At 36.0% G+C, this 13,247-nt stretch overlaps 1 long non-coding RNA gene across 4 annotated transcripts in view; it reads right to left on the reverse strand.

Annotated features, from left to right (window-relative positions):
- Window positions 1–3,292, reverse strand: part of LOC113459322 (uncharacterized) — a 78,194-nt gene extending 74,902 nt beyond the window's left edge. For 3 of the 4 annotated variants that reach the window (XR_012579052.1, XR_012579051.1, XR_012579050.1), the window contains exon 1: window positions 1,009–3,292. This is a non-coding gene — a long non-coding RNA (uncharacterized LOC113459322). The remainder of the gene's footprint in view (window positions 1–1,008) is intronic. The other variant, XR_012579049.1, reaches the window with a different exon arrangement.
- Between the last annotated feature and the right edge of the window lie 9,955 nt (window positions 3,293–13,247).

Below are 13,247 nucleotides of genomic sequence, written 5' to 3' on the forward strand. Positions count from 1 at the left end.
CAATCGTATTTGGATCAGTACAATATAAATTTTATCTTACTTTCATGAGAAACACTATTCAGCAAATTGGTTAGCATGATGTAGTTGTCTAAACATTGTTTTGCAGTTTCATGCTATTTTGGATGCTGACAATCCAAGGCATCCTTTGATTCATATTACTTGCAATAGAGAAAAATTGCTATAAGTACTGATTGTATAGGAAAACAATGCTGGGTTTTTTGTTTGTTTGTTTCTTTATGTTTTTAAGTATGATGATAATTAGAATGTGGAACAATGAGGCAAGCTATAATTAGAGGTTCAAATGAAAACAACATCATCAACATCATTCAACTATACACGATAAAATTCAATTAAATAATTTGCTGTGTGACCAGTTTCATCTAACATAATAAAGAAAATGGTAAAATTAAAAAAAAAAGAAGTAGGAGGAAAGTTGTCAAATAAATTAGTTGGTGTAAATTATTCCATTAGTTGTGCTAATAAAGCAAAGAATGTGGCAAATGTCCAATTTCTTATATTTGAAAGGTTATGAGTCACTGAAATTCCATGAACTTAAATGTAATCAAGAAAGGGGGGGAAAGTATCATTTCTGCTTACATAAGCAAATGGACACTCTTAATTGAACTGAGCATTTTTAGGATAATAGCCTAGTTGTTCAGCAGTTGCACAAAAGATGCTTCAATAAAATTGGTCTATTAGTAGTGTAAGGAATGCAAGATAGCAAAAGAATATAAACCTGGGCTGAAAACCTCTTTGAAAAGTAATCCTGTTTTCTTTAACAGCTATCTGTACTTATGTATGTTGCTCTGTAAAAAGTATTGATCAAGATCAGTCTCCTTCAGATTCATACATAAGTGAAATTGTAAGGTTTGCCTCACAATTGCATACAGCAACAGGGAACACGATTGCTTCAGCACTATGCTTTCTGTCTTAGCCTGACTCTGCAATAACCCTCAGCTTCAAGATTTTCCTCCCTGCGCTTTGCTCCAGTCCCCACAGTGCACTGACCTTGGCTGGACGCTGATTACCCACGAAGGCACTCTGTCACTCCTCTCCTCAGCAGGGGCAGGAGCAGGAATTAACATGGGAAAAAAATCATAGGTCGAGATAAGTTTTCTAAAGCAAAAGAAAAATGCAAAACATTTTAGTCTCTATTTCTCATCAGCAAGTGTTGCCCAGCTTCTTCTCAAGAAGCAGGGTTTAGCACATATATCTGTTACTCCAGAATGAAATGTCACAAGTAATGAAAGCCTCTTCCTTTTTCTTAGCTTTTTTATCTGAGCTGACGTTATATGGTATGGAATACTCCTTTGATCAGTCTGGATCAGTTGTCCTGGCTATGTCCCCTCCCAAGATCTTGCCCATCCCCAGCCTGCTGCTGAGGCTGGAATGTTGGAGAGACAGCAATGACGCTGTGCCAGCCCTGCTCAGCAGGAGCCAAAATCCTGGTGTGCCATGAACACTTTTCCAAATACCAAAGCAAAGGACAGCACTGTGAGGGCTGCTGTGGGAAAAGGAAATTAATCACATTTGGACAGATAGAGATGAGTCCTGGTACATATGTATGCATATTATATATATGCACTCACATTATATAAATAAGCAAAATTAAATCTAACTACCTGAATAAGGAAATATTCCCTCAAAGAGAATTTAACATATTTATTATTTGAATAGCAATGTTTCAAAATCACAGTCCTGACCTTTGTGTTGCTAAAGACTCCTTTGTTTAGTTTTTAATATCTTGGTTTATTAAACTTTCAAGTGGGAAAAAAATCCCAACCACAACATAATGGAATATGAAGAAGTAACCATAAGCACTGAATAATTAAGAAATCAATAAACAATTTCACATTTCTTTGGTGTTCAAATGACCTTCCTGAATTAGAAGCTAAGACAGTGTATGCAATACGCAATCATTAGGTAGGTAATGTACCAAGTAAATTTGAGTAGGCTGGTAAATTTTGATTTAACTATCCTAACTGCTTTGATAGGTTGACTCTAAAGATCATTGAATCAGTCAGACACTAGTTCAGCAAAAGCCAAATAAAAGGCAGCCCTTAGAAAGTAATACACATGCAGAAAAAATATCAGTGAGTAGTGGGAGGTAGGTGGTAAGAGGATGCCCTGTAAAGATTATTCTCTCCAAAATCTGTGATATAACCTCCTACTGCTGAAGACTGAGGTCAGACAAAGCCTAAGGAAAGCCAACAATACCTTTTTTTTGATTAATAGAAATATCATCTAGTTCAGAGTTCATGTGAACAGCCAGAAAAATCTTATGTGTCTGGCTCTGAGAAAGGCAGGAAGGAATACACCTTTTTCCTGCAGCAAGAAGAGAACAGCCTCAATGGGTATGAGAAAGGGTTGAACAGAGAGGTTATCACTAGGGAGAATTGAAGGGGAGGTTACAGGTTCTTTTTTTTTGTGAGAAACCACCAGTCCTTTTATCAAAGGTGCTTTATATGCATCACTATGCTGTGGATGGGTAACTGCACAACAATTGGAAGCTGACTTTTGTGACCGAGGTCAAAAATGTCTGCCTCTACTGAAAGAATCTTCTCTTCTCACACCATCTACCTGAAGCAGTCTTGTTAGGGTCACTCTGCAGAGCAGTTTTCCTGCCTTCTCATTTATATATTTCAGCCCAAATCCAGCCTGCCTGTCCTTCTGTAGTTATTGGACATATATTAAAGATTGGGCATAATATTAAAGATTCCTTTCAAGGACTCAGAGGCTCTATAAATTGTTTAGTAACCCTGGTTTATGGGTACTCTCAGTTCCTCACAGAATTAATCCAGTTCCCCCCCTGGGATTATAAATGAAATCACCTCAAATGTGTCACCATTTATGCAAATCTGTCATTCACTCTATGTATCAGCTCTGCAAATAACTAAGTGTTCCTCATACACAAAAATAATCTTTCTGAGGTGGTGGCAATAGATTTTTTCTGAGATAAAGGGTAGCATTGAGAACCTGTGTTCACCTTTTATCTGCCCTCTTCGTGACAGTTGTGTTGATGAAGTCTACAAAGCAGCCTGAATTGAAAGTCTACTTGATAATTTGTATCTTGCTCTCTTACCTATCATTATAGTTCATCATTATCTTCTAAAAGATTTTCCATTGCTTCTGAAACAAGTTTAGTCAGCATTCTCTCTCTCTCTTTCTCTGTCTCTCTCTCCCTCTCTCGGCTCCTCTCCTGGAGAAGCAGTACAGCTGTCAATATGACAATCTAACCACAATGTTACACCCATTTAGGTGTTTGGAGGAAGGACTAAATAGATTTAGCTATAGCTGATCAAATTAAAGTTTGTCTTTATGTAAGAACAAGCCATTCAGAGTCAGAGTAATAAATGAGTAAAATAGAAAATATCACTTAAAAAAAAAGCTATATGAATTTAATCATGAAGATTATAACAATTTCTAAGGACTTTACCTTCATTACAGTTCTAGGAGTACTGAATATTAACTTTTTTTTTCTTTTTTTACTTTCTCAAGTCAATAAAATAGTTTTAGCATATAGGATGTTGCAGAAAGCAGAGTAAACTGAGGCAAAATTGATTACTTACAATGTAAATGTTTGGCCTAGGAAGTCTGAGTACAAACCATGTCTGCAAGCCACTCATTACTGGGAACTCCTTCGCTGACTATGTAATCAATTTCAATAGAGATCAATTTTATAAGTAATATGCCCTCAAACCTACATGCCATTTACACCTTTTATCTGGCATCTCTTAAAATTAAACCAAATACTAATATAAGTCATAAATCAAGAACTCAGAAGTCAATAAGGGTTCTCTGCTTGTTGCAGAGAAGTAGCTAGAAGTCCCTAAAAACCTGACAAATTTACTTGAGCTTCAAATGTTGAAGTTTGCTTAAGAAGTATTGTAAACTTATTCAAACATAAGTACAACTCTGGGTTTGTCAATCTTTTGTGTAAAGAAATTCTTTTATTTTTGTATTTGTACCTCAAAAGATGAGAAGTTCAGCAATGTATTAAAATAAACTTGTGTAAAAATCACGCAGACTGAGTCATGCATCAGATGCAATAACTAGAGAGACATGCTTGCGAAAATTGGCCAGCAGTTTTCTCCAAATGTGCACAGGATGAAAGTCACAACAGTAGTGCAAGTATATGAGCTGTGTACTCAGGCAGACAGTTCATAAACAATCTGCTTTGTTGGCAGTATAAGAACATAAAAATTAAAAAAAAAAAAAAAAAAAAGAAAAAAAAGTTTAACAAAGCCAGACTGCAGTGGATGCAGTGGAAGACAAGCTTCTAATTTGCAAGTATTTGGAAAGAACAGTGTAAACATTAACGCTTCATCCTCTGCTTACTGTCAGAAATTTTCCTACATGTTTCTGCCTTATATATGTGCCTTTTAACCACATAATAAGGTTGACTGAAGCAAATTATTTTTCCCTGACTTTGTGAAATACAGAAAAGGTTACACAATTCACCATGACCCCAGAAATCTTTGATTCTGGCTTTTGACCTAAACATTTTGATCTTAAAGAGTGATATATTAGGAACAGTGATTAATAGGAAAGTAATGGGATAGGTTAGTACTGCTACCAAGTAGAATATTGGCTGGTGTTAATGAGATCTGTGATGACATTTTCTACACTCATGAGTTCCAGCTCCTATGAGAAAAATGTCCATGGATTTTGTTCGAGCATTCACAGTTATTGTCCACCTCTCTCTTGATTTCCAAGACATTCAACACATCTTCTGCCATAGCTCAGCTGTATTCATGTGAACAAACTACTCTGTATCACTTTCCCAACAGGAACCTGGAAGCTCCAAATCAAGAATATCTTTGGATTCTCAGCATGAAAACCAACCAACCTCCATCTTATTCACTTATCTTTGCTCACCTTTATTCCATTTTCTTACAGTCAGTCTGAATAGGCAGACAGCTGACATAGAGGATTTTATAACCTTCTGAAGAGAGAAAGTGTTCAGGGATAAAACAGAAGAAATCCTAATGGCTATGAGTAGTGTTGTGACTTTTTCAGACATGCCTACCTATAGCATACAGTATTGTTGTTATCAGGTCTTTGGACTAAGACATCTGCCATCTACTTGTATTTGTGTAAACTGTTTGCCATAATGATATTAAAGACATTCTAATTTCCAATCTTGTGGTATTTTTCATTGACATTGCACTTGACAATTGGATATTCTTAAGCTGAACTCCACTGCAGCAAGATGATGGGCACCTCTTCTTAGGTGGCTCAAAATTTCTGAGACAGTAATTTACTTTCAATAAAATCATTGTTTATTTTTAAGTTAGGAATTTTGGCATAATTCACAAGGCCTTCTAACAGACAGAATTTAAATAAGTCAAATAAAACATGATCTATTAAGGGCAATAAAATTAATTTATAATCTATTTTCATGAATATGAAGAAAAACTGCAAATTACTTCCTGGTATATTCAACAAATTCATAATTAACCATATTACTCACTTCTAGATGGCAGGAAGAAAGTCTAACAAAATATCACGGTCTTCACAGAGAGCAGTTTCATAGAAACCCAGTGGAGACAAGGCAGAGTTGAAGGACGTTATTGATAGTTGCCAGGACTACTAATTCTTGCATAAGGCTGGAGAACAAAGAAGAGGTGAGAAGAATTTTCTCTATCAGATACTTATTTAACAATCCTAGCAGAGAGCCATTCTCACTCACGTCATCTGCTTCTGCTGCGAGAGCGGCTCTGAGAACGCAGCCATGGGGAGGCCTGTTTTGATCTAGTCCGCTGCTTTCCCTTTCAAAGCGAATGAGATAATGCGGCTGTGGAACAGCACCTTTTAATCAGAGCAGTGGGATTCCATTGAAATGTAGTACAATGCAGATGCAAGTTAGTATTTCCCTAAAGCAGGTGCACACTTCTCCCTTTGAAACTGTGAACACAGCCTACATCCCTGTATGTCCCTGTATCCCAAAGTAGGCCTCAGTACAACAATGCTCAGCATTGCCTTTTACTATTTGTCCTTTTGTCTCATTTTCCTTCTGTGCGAAAGAATTTTAGATATGTGCCAAAAATATCTTTCACTAATAGAAGTCAAACATATTTTGGTTTGTTTATTTTGTGGGTTTTTTTTGGTTTTGTTTTGTTTTTTTTTAAGAGGAAGTCAGTTTGAAAGTTAAATCACTTCCTTGCCTCATTTGCCCTTATAGTTGGTTTCACCTATATAAATTAAAACAATACATGGTAGAGGATTGTGTTATCAAGTTGGAGTAAATGGTTTGGGAAAAAATGAACCAATTGACTGATGTTAAGCCCTACATAGGCCTGTGATCTGTGTTGCTTGCTAGTACATGCTGTACTATTAGCTATGTTTTTGTGTACACAGCATAACATTAATTAGCTGTAGCTGATGCAGTTATGGACAGTTTAATGATGCACAGCAATTCACAGCTTCTGGAAGTCTGCCTAGGAATGAGAAAGTAGTAGCTACTGAGAGAAAATAGAAAAATCCAGAAATGTCTTCCAGCTTGAATTCAACCACTGCAAAAAGAATGATGGTCCTACTATTCATCTTAGTCCCTGCTGGAGCTGAGTTTTAGGATTCCCTTTCAGGAAATTGAAACAGGATGGACCTTTCAGATGTTATGGGCTTAAATTCAGGGGGTCTGACTGCCTTCTGCTGATTTGTCTTGCACGAGAAGTTTCACATGAGGCATCTTTCTCTGTGAGAAGAGTGTGACTTACTGCACAGCTTGTGCTTCCTTCAGTCCCTCAGGTATGAAGCACAAGACTAGAACCAGCAACACAGGCTGCACCTTGGGACTGCAGAATCAAACGAATAGAAGCTAGTGTGCACCATTTCCATTGTCGTATGAAGGGCAGATCAATAATTTCTTATCTCTGCGGAATGACAAACACCTTGCAGCAGCCATGCCTGAGTTTCACACCCCCAGCAGCAGAAAATGGTTCTTTACGTAAGAAATTTAACAGCATAAGATTTTTATCTCGAGAGCTATAAACTCTAGTTGGGCTTTCACTTAAATTTATGGCTGAAAGTTTAGAGACTAATAGAATGGAAAACATGAGTGTCTCAAACTTGAATTAGAGAGCTGGCCTTCACAGCTGGGAGTTCAGAAAAAAATCTCTATTCAAACAAGTACAGCAATGACACATAAAATATTCTCATAGTAGGTACCATCTCATTAAATAGAAACTTTGAATGAGCAATCTATTACAAAAAATATGAGGGAATGAGACAGTGATGGTCAATCATTGCAATCTGTTTTTTCAATTCCTCACTGAGATTATTGAAAAATAGTAATGTAGAACACAATCACAGGAAGCATAACATAGTTGTTCCCTGCTTTCTTTATACCACCCCGATGAAGTAAAGCAGAGGTGGATATCGGTAAGATATTCTTAAGAAATTGGTGGAATACAAAATCTTTTAAGTCGAGAAAGCTGGTACCTTCACTACAGCATATAAAACTACATTTCAGTTTAATGGAAGGATTTGTTGAACATATTTTATTAAAAAGCATGTAGGGTGATGAGAGTGGAAATGTATTGAAAATTAAACAAATGTCCTCTCTTAAAAATGCAGAGTTTTGGACTTTCTTTGGGAGCATAAGAGCTTAGAAACTTATCTTAGACTGTGGATGCTTTAGCCCACGCATGGGACCTCATCCAGATATTCCATAAAGGAGGACACTTAACTTGAGATACCAGCTCGACATATCCACAAGAGACCCACAGGTAATAGCTCTCAGTTTTTAAGATCTGTTTGCCTTGAAACAGGATTTAGAAAAGAATACTTCTTTCTTACGAAGCTTCTATTGGAATTTTGTACATTAAATTAACATTATTCCTTTGGGATTTTTAATTTAAGATCCTACAGACTCTGTATTATAGAATTTTATTGGACTTACAGTTTTCTTTGCCTTCACTGCACCTCAGAGGCTCAGATGCTATGATTTTTACTTGAAGCTTCTCTCCAAGTGTAAGTGATTTCATGGCACAAGTGTAGGAAATTAGAGGAAGCTTAAAATGAAAAACATTTAGCAGAAAACATCTAAATGATAACAGATGGGAAAGAAATAGATAAAATTAAATGCAAAAAAAAAACCAAATGAAGCTCCAAATCAGCCTTATTCCTGAAAACTAAACTTATGTTTGCTTAAAGAAAGGTACTGCTTATAATGAAACAAAAAGGGAAAGACTTGTTCTGGGTGAGCTTCGTACCAAAGTTTAAACTAATGATTCTAATCTTGTAAACAGGCAAAACTGGAGGGCAATAGATCTAACATATTTAAAATGTATATTTCAATATGAAATAAACTGTCATCTTTGTATGCAGATTTTTAAAAATCAATTAAAAAGAAAATCTTGGAGACTTGCTCAGATTTGGGTGAAAAATTTTAAAATGAAAATGTTAAGACAGATAAATTATGTCCTAGCCATTCAGATATATGTTCATGACAACATGAAGTAGAATATTTAGTAGAAGACATTTTTAGAATATGCTTTAGAGATTCACAGAGTATCCTGAGCAGATATTTAGATTAAAACATACTGAGTCGCAAAATGTGATTCAAAATTGAGTCTAATCAGCGAAAAGATCTGAAATAGTACAAGCTTCAGATAAATGACAAGTAAAACTCTTCTCTACTTCAGAAGACAGTTAAAAACATCCTTTCATTAGTAGAAACATCCCAGTAGAAATTAGTGCTGAGTCCTACTAGACTTGGTTATTTTCTAAGGACTTGCATTTCTATGTTTTTCTTCCCTTCTGTTCCCCATTCACAGACAGATTATCTTATATTCACTCATTCCTCAGCTTTATACTTTTCAGTGGTTCCCATTCAACCACCTCATATTCTTTTTTCTTGCCTTTTCCTTTCTTTTTTAATTGAAATTTTAAAATACTAATTTGCTTCTGTTTTTGTTTGTTTGTTTGTTTGTTTGTGTGTTTGTTTGTTTCTTTCACTATTTTCCAAATCAATTCAGGGGAAGTCAAATTATTTCAGTTTGGATTTACTCCAACAGTTCCATCATCTCTTATTAACATAATTCCACTAAGGCCTTCATCTCACTCATTTATCTCTGCAGTAAAGAGCTTTCCCATAGATGCACGCACCATACAGGTACAGAGAGTTTTTAAATTCTATCACTTATGCACTCAATAAGTTTTCCACTTTAGATATGAAAGCAACAGAAATTTCAAACACATATATAAAAGCAAGCTAATTTCAGGACTTACTTTAGTACTCCAAAGCTAACTCCATTGCATGCAAAGACCATTTCCAGTTAAATTTTAGGACAGACTAACCCCATACTCAAACACAGACACACACATTTTCCTCCTTCCAGAAAACAAAGTAATGGTGTAATGGGACCAAGATGTCAAAGAAATCATGGAATGTAATTTATTTCTAGAAAAGAGTCCAAAAGATGGGCAAACAGAAGCCTATTAGCTGTACTGAAACAAATCATTTCCCTACTGCAGTAGAGCAGGAGACATTTTTAAATACCCGTTACTGCTTTATATATTTCTGTAGGAATTCCAGGAAACACAAATCTTTCTCCTTCCAATAAAATTCTGCTTTCCATCCTCTTCCCCGTTTTTCTACCCCTCTCCCACCACTGCTTCTGCACATTTCTTTTCTTAGAACAAAATGGTGGTAACAGCTAACAAATAGGCATTTCCTCTTATTTCTCCAAAAGACTGAATTATTTTATACCAGTGTGAGCAATTAAAAAAGCTTCCTACCCACATGCTTTAGCATATATGGTCTTTTTTTTCCTACTTATTGATCCCACTACTCTAACACATGGGTACAGATCCCACAGTAAGCCACTGTTCACACAGTGATGATGTAAAAGGTGAACGATGAAGAGAAAGAAGTGTACTTTTAATTAAGAGCTAATAAATCAACTTTTTAAAAGTGTATAAGAAAAGAAAAGAAAGAAAATGGGGTACTTAACAAAGTGACAGTTTACTGTCCTGTGAGGTTGTCTCCTAATTGGCATAAAACCACAGCATTTAAAAATCAGACAAAATTAAGCTTACCATAAAGATAATAGTTCAACTGTTGAGTGTGGCTATGCTAGATTACTTGGCTGCAATTTCCAAAAGATATGGCAAACACAAGTAGCTCTAATGTTTCTTTTCATGAGTCAACAGTCATATATCAAAAGGCTTGTTTCACACAGACCAAAGCAATTCAATCCTCTCTGAGGTCTGGTTTAAACCAGTCATCTAGAAAAAAAGGATCCTATAGCCCACTCTGGCACTTCTGAATGCACAGAAGAAATTTTTCATGAAATTTTCATATCTAGCCAAGAACAGTCATTCATTGAGATAGAACAAAATAGTCATCCAACCTGGGGATTAAACCTCAAAACTGACAACAGATTTTAATTAATTAGTCATACTCTGTTTTGAAGATCTTGACAGCATTTCATATTTTCTGGCTTGACTGAGTAGCGATTATGAGGTCCTTATGTAGCAACTAAATGTCATGTACATGGTTTCATTGAACCAAAGAAATGTCACTACTATTCAGATAAATAACTTTAACCAATCTTATGACATGGATTCTGCAATTACTTTAATATCTCATGCTAATTAATCTGGGGAAACATATAGAAGCCTTCCTCTTAAAGGGTGAACAGGTGAGTATAAATAAGAATTTTCTATGTATTTATCTTTGTCTGAATCTCCCAAGAGATCAGACTTCCCAATTCTGCAGTTTTCATTTCCAAACTCAGCATTAATATCTTAAACATTGACATACTTGTATAAAATGGTTTGCAATGGGTTGCATGTTTTATCTTAGATGTAGAATTAATACATCTTTGGATGTTGAGTTCCAGAGCAGGATGATTTATTAATTTATTTATTTAGTAGCTCAATAAAACATTCAAAGGGCAAGTCTATGCTTATCACAAGTGGGCAGCTTGTAGAGATTGACATGATCCTAAGGCTTTCAATACTCAAATTTACTTTGTGCTAGCCACAGGTGTATAAGAACTGCAATTTGTGTAAGCCCCAAGAGAACTAATTATGTGTTAAGAAGAAGGCACATTTTACTATGTAGCATACAATACAAGAAAATTACCATGCATCAGGTTTTTGAGAGACAGAACTTTAGACAGGTAACAGGTATAGTTCTGAACAGATTTATTCTGAAATGAACTCCCTTGAAGGCTTATCAAAAGTAATACCTTTTTTTCATTTAAATATATCTTCTTGGCAGTGTTGAGATTTGCCTCTGAATATTCTCTGAATTCAAATAATATATTAAGGTCTCCTACAAAGTCTCAAGCTTCAAAAGACAAATAATTTTGTTTATTTTACTGGAAATATTAGGCAGAGATTAATTTTACATTAAATCAACAACTCTTTATTGCAAAGCCAGTGTCCAATGACATTAACAGAAACTGATTATTTGACAAATTTTCATCTACAGAATTATTACATAATGTCATATTACAGGAACAAATGAGATGAAAATTTGTCCATACTTGTGGTGGACTGGCCTTGGTTTGATGCCAGGTACTCTTCAAACTGCTCTATCATTCCTTTCCTCAGCAGGACAGGAGAGGGAGAGAATAAGATAGAAAAATACCATCATGTGTCAAGATAAAGAAAAAGCAGACAAAAAGAAAATATTTATTTTCTACTTCCCTGCCATTTCCCAGGAAACAGGGTTTCAGTAGATGTGGAAGTTGCTCTGAAAGACAGACAAAACTTCCCATTCCTACCCTTTTCCCTTAGATTTGGTTGCTGAATAGACATCATATGGTATGGGATACCCCTTCAGTCAATTTGGATCAGTTGTCCTGGTCATTTCCCCTCCCAAGTTCTCTCCCACCATCAGCCTACTGGTGGGAAATGTGGGAGAGGCAGCAGTGATGCTGTGCCAACATGGGTCAGCAGTAGCCAAAACACTGATGTCTTACCAACACCTTTCTGGCTATTGGTCCAAAACACACTGAGGGCTCCTGTACGGAGCATTAACTCCATCTCAGACAGACCCAATACAAAATTCATGTGGTCATCACTGCTATAAATAATTGCAATTTAAATGTGTAAATGATAATTGTGGCCTTAGGAACAACACTCAATTTGTTAGCAGTCTTCCACTGTCTTTTTCTGGAATTTTGTATTGATGTGTTTGTAAAGATGTATTTGTTATTCCATGGAAGACCTGCATAGCAGGTCTCAGAAAGACTTGGCTATTTTCACAGAAAATCTGAGAATGATGTGAAGGTGGCATGTAGAAGCGCAGGCTGGAAGTAAAAAGGTATAATACAGTCCATTGTATTGGAGATAAATAAAGGAAAAAACACACCAGTTTAAAAATAGCCTTCTTGTCAAAAAATGTTTTCCTGAAAACTGCTTCAGAACAAGAGTGTTAATATGTTCTGAGAGCAGACACCAACCTGGATATGTTATACAATAGAAAAGTGATCTACAGTTTCAGAAATGCACATTATGAAGGAGCAAGGAGAGACAAATCTAAGCCGAACTCTTAGGCTTGCAAAAACAGCAAAATGCTTTCATGTCATTCAAATGTGCTCATGGAGTTCATTGTCAATGTATTCTTGTGTCCCGTCTAAACTGCTACAGTGGCCATAAAAGCCCATGGCAATCACAAGGCCTACGACCTTCTACAGAATGCCATCATCAGAGGACCTAGACAGATAATCTCTTTCTATTCCATAAAATGAAGATTTAGCTGAGAGCATGTTTTATTTGTCACTATATTTTTACTGAAGATGTCCTCTAGGTTCACTTAGTAACAAATCTAGCTCAGTTTTTTTTACTAGGAAATTGTCTGTGTTCTAAGTAACACTGAGTACTAAAATGCAGCCTGTAAACATAGGCTTACTTGTGGCTGCTGTTGATCATTCTGATGCTTGTCCTAAAATCAGGAGCTGAGGACATGAAAGTTCATTTTGGAGGGTATTCTGATTAGGAGACTGACATTAAGACCAGCAGTATCTGGCTTTCCATACATCTACTGGCATTGAAGCTGCTGTTGACTGGAACTGACTTCAGATTACAAGGTGTATAATCAGAAGTAAATACAGCAACTAAAAATATCCATTCAGAAATCTAGGTAAATCAAATATTAACTTTCACATGCCTTTTCCAGTCTATCTGAACATACTGTGTTCATGTGAAAGCCAGAAAATTTTTCCAGGCTTAAAAGAGACCATGTCATGACTTCAAGTAATATAACAATAACCTCCCTGGCCAACTTT

Source organism: Zonotrichia albicollis, chromosome 2 (genome assembly GCF_047830755.1).
Source record: "Zonotrichia albicollis isolate bZonAlb1 chromosome 2, bZonAlb1.hap1, whole genome shotgun sequence".
Lineage (NCBI taxonomy): Eukaryota > Metazoa > Chordata > Aves > Passeriformes > Passerellidae > Zonotrichia > Zonotrichia albicollis.